The following is a 3,791-nucleotide window of genomic DNA, read 5'->3' as shown; positions in this document are numbered from 1 at the left end:
AATTAAGAAACCATATTCAGCGACGAAAATTTATTTATTGAATCACTTAATTCATTAATGTCGAAAAAAATCGACCATATAGATGACGAAGACGATGATTATTAAAAACTAAGAAGTCTTTGTGTGTGAAACACACTTAACACACTCCAAATTGGCCAAATAAAAATAGTGATAACTTATAATATAAAATTTATATTATAAATAATTATATTTTCAATGATAACCTATTATCTTCTAAAGAGCAAGCCCTGCAATCAGCAAACATTTTTACTAAGTATTTGAATCACATATTTGTAGTATTTAATTTAATTTTACATTTTCCTGTATACATTACAAACTATCTGATCTATATAAGTTTTCTAAAAGTTCATAAGATATATATTTTTGAATATTTTTGAAGATGAAAGCTAAGTACACAAATGCATATCCCTCTATAATGTCAATGCGTGCGTGCAGTTGCGGTCATATACTGAATGCATTTTAGTTCGATGCAGTTTTCTGTAATTTATTAAAAATATTTTGCTGCTTTCTACTTTAGATACAAATGTACTTTGTTTAATAGTTTTTTACTGATCACAAAAAAAGCGGTAGAATTGAAAAGAAAATGAACTCAGAGATAAAAATCGTATAAAACACTTAAGAGCGTTCAACGTTTTTATTTTGCATATAAAAGGAATTTTAATTCATTTTAAATTACTTCTAAAACTACAGAGGTTTTATTTTAAATGGAACATAATGATTCAGCGCTTAATTAAGAACACATTTAGCTTTGAAAAATATATCTTACTGGCGTTTTTAATGATTGTATTTTAAAACTTAAGTGACGAATCACTGATGTTTATTTTAATGTCTTGATATGACTTACAAAAAATGTTAAATAAACGTATAAATAAATAAAAAAACTTCTTGGTTTCAAAGAACTGCAAATTAACATAAAAAGAAATTTTTCGATTTTTATTTATAAATAAAAACTATTATAGAAACTATTATAGAAAATGAATGCATATAAAGTGTTTCAGTTTTTAGAGTAAAAATTGTAAAAAGTAGCCTGGTTGGCATTAATACTAAAGGCCACCAATTAGACAATAGAAACCGCCAAAATATCTAACAGTAGCTAGAAATGCTTGAGTAGATGTAGATTGTCATCAGACTTTAAGATTTAGCCTAACTAATGTAAGAAGCATATCACTCAGCTGTTATAATTAAAGCAAATCCTTTTACGTTATTGGAGTTGACAATACCGCTGCATATTAACAGCATTGTCTTAATACACACAATGAGATTTAGTCGTCTCCATAATAAATATTGCCGTGTCTGCGTTTCTGCATAGTAAAACGTAACTGTAGTGCACATTATGTGTCAATGTCTATCTTTGGTTATTAAAATGATTTTCTCATTAACCTGAAGGAGTCGTCATTCTTTAATATTAAAGGTATAGCCAATTTTGTAGACTTGTCAGATTGATAGTTTATAATTAAAAAGTAAAATTGGGCTTGGTCTCATCGAATACATTGATTTTTATACCAGTTTTAGTGCTCTTCTTGGTCTGTTGTGTATGTAATATTTTTATCTGTGGTAACAAGTCGGAGGCGAGGTCCTTACTTTCACTAAACCTAACCTCACCTAGTATAAAATAAATTACTGAGATATTGAATTTTAATTCCATATTCAAAGACAATCAACAGTAGTTATATATGAGACAGTCTTTTAAAACATACTTTCTTATCACACACATATCACATCTCTAGTACCAGATTAAATGAGACACTATAACATTAGTTTTTGGGAATGTATAACTGAAATGTACTTTCCAGTTACTTGTTGATTTTACTACCTCAAATGTGATAATTTTGTTTATAAGCATTTCTATTAAATGATGAAACAGTCTTCCAACTGAAGAAAAATATATTTACTATAGATTAAAAATATTTTGCTAATATTTCACAACTTCTATACGTTCAGCGGTTGTTAAACGATGCGTATTGTAATAAAGTATAAATTAGTCTTTATATATAATACTTTAGATGATAACTCCGTTTGATATAATGGTACCAAATATGGGCCCTGATATGTATACCTTATGTATAAGATAATTTTTTGCGAGAAAATCAATATGTTTTTGACAAAAATTTTGACAATATACTAAGTCAAATATTTAACTTTAAACTGCATTAATTTTTAATTATTTGCAATTAAGTACGATAATTACAGTTTGCAGTGAAAATATTTTCAAAAAATAACAAAAGTCACAATTAAAATTTTAAGTAAATAAATTAAATTCACATTTTTTATGCAGAGCAGCCTTAATGGATTCTATATTAACAGAATATTAAATAGTGCTGAAGTATGTACCGGAAAAAAAATACATTGATTGATGTTTTTAATGCCAGCGACATAAATTCAAGCATTTAAATTTATTTAAATGTGCTTGAATTAATTATAAGTACATTTGTATTAAATTCTGGAATAAATTAAATTTCTCTTCCATGTATTGCGTCAATATAATTAATTTTTTTTTTGCGGTTGTCTGTCACAGAAAGTAAAAGGGAAATGAATTAATATAAAAATAAATACATACTTACAATAATTTTGTTGATTCATTATATCTTAGAATACATTATTATCACTGAGTATGCTTTAATAAATGCACTTTAAGTAAGCTTTAGTGCATATAATTGACATGCTTTAAAACAGTCTACTCTAACTAGCAGTCGGAGGGCTAAGCCTAATATGTTCATTTAGAAAATGAACAAATTTGAAATTGAAATTGTGCAACTGACAGAAACTGAAGTTCTGAAACAATTTTCTTTCAATTTCAGTTTATGTTTGAATTTCTACAATTTTTGCACTTGAATGCATATTCTAAAAAGTTGCAAAATCTATTGCAGCTGAAATTCATTTGCAATTCAGTTAAGTTTGTTCAACATCATTCGAAGCTAACAAGCAATTTAAGCAGATTTGCATGTTTCTCTATTCAAACATGACAAGTTAAACTTTCAGGACAAAAACTCTACCAACTAAATTTTATACTAAGTACTAAGTATCAAGTTTATAACATAAAATAAAATATTAATTGAAATTTGATATGTTTTTAATGCTCTTACGAGTACTCTGGCTATTTAAGCATAATTGAAACAAACTAGTAACTTTAAGTTTATATATTATATAAAACCATATGTGGGAATTATATCAATCTGTAGGAATCAAGTGTCTGTAGAATAAAAAAATATATAATACATATTTTTTTTGGAACACTTTAGGCTATAATTTTTAAGGCAGGTCTATTTTTTACACAAATTTTAAAGCAATTCATTATGAATCACACCTGCAAACAATAACAATTAATTTTGTATCTGCTTTGGGCACAAAAACAGAAAACCCCCAGAGGTTAAAAAAAAAAAATTTATGTAAAATCATATTCAATTTAATTTATAAAATTTGTTTCATGTCAGAAATTTCATTTTGTAGATAAAATACGGAATTGATTTTCAAATAGAATAAATTTTATATAAAGTAATTTTTCCTAATAGTAAAGAAAATATGCTTTAAGCATGATTAAGTGTTGTATGTCCATTTTATACTGAATATTTTATGTTAAGGAAAATCAGATTACAAATTGTTTCCGAGAAGCAAAACATTGCTACGTTAAATATTAATAAAGGAAAATATTTTTTTCTTTCTTATTTGTTAATAAATTTTACTTAATAAATATTTACTTCCTCATCCGGGTAAAACACACACTACTTTAATTTCTTTTCAAAAATATTTAATAAATAATTTAAGCACGAATG

This window comes from Teleopsis dalmanni, chromosome 2 (assembly GCF_002237135.1).
Source record: "Teleopsis dalmanni isolate 2A chromosome 2, ASM223713v2, whole genome shotgun sequence".
NCBI lineage: Eukaryota > Metazoa > Arthropoda > Insecta > Diptera > Diopsidae > Teleopsis > Teleopsis dalmanni.
This window is presented reverse-complemented; position numbering follows the sequence as displayed.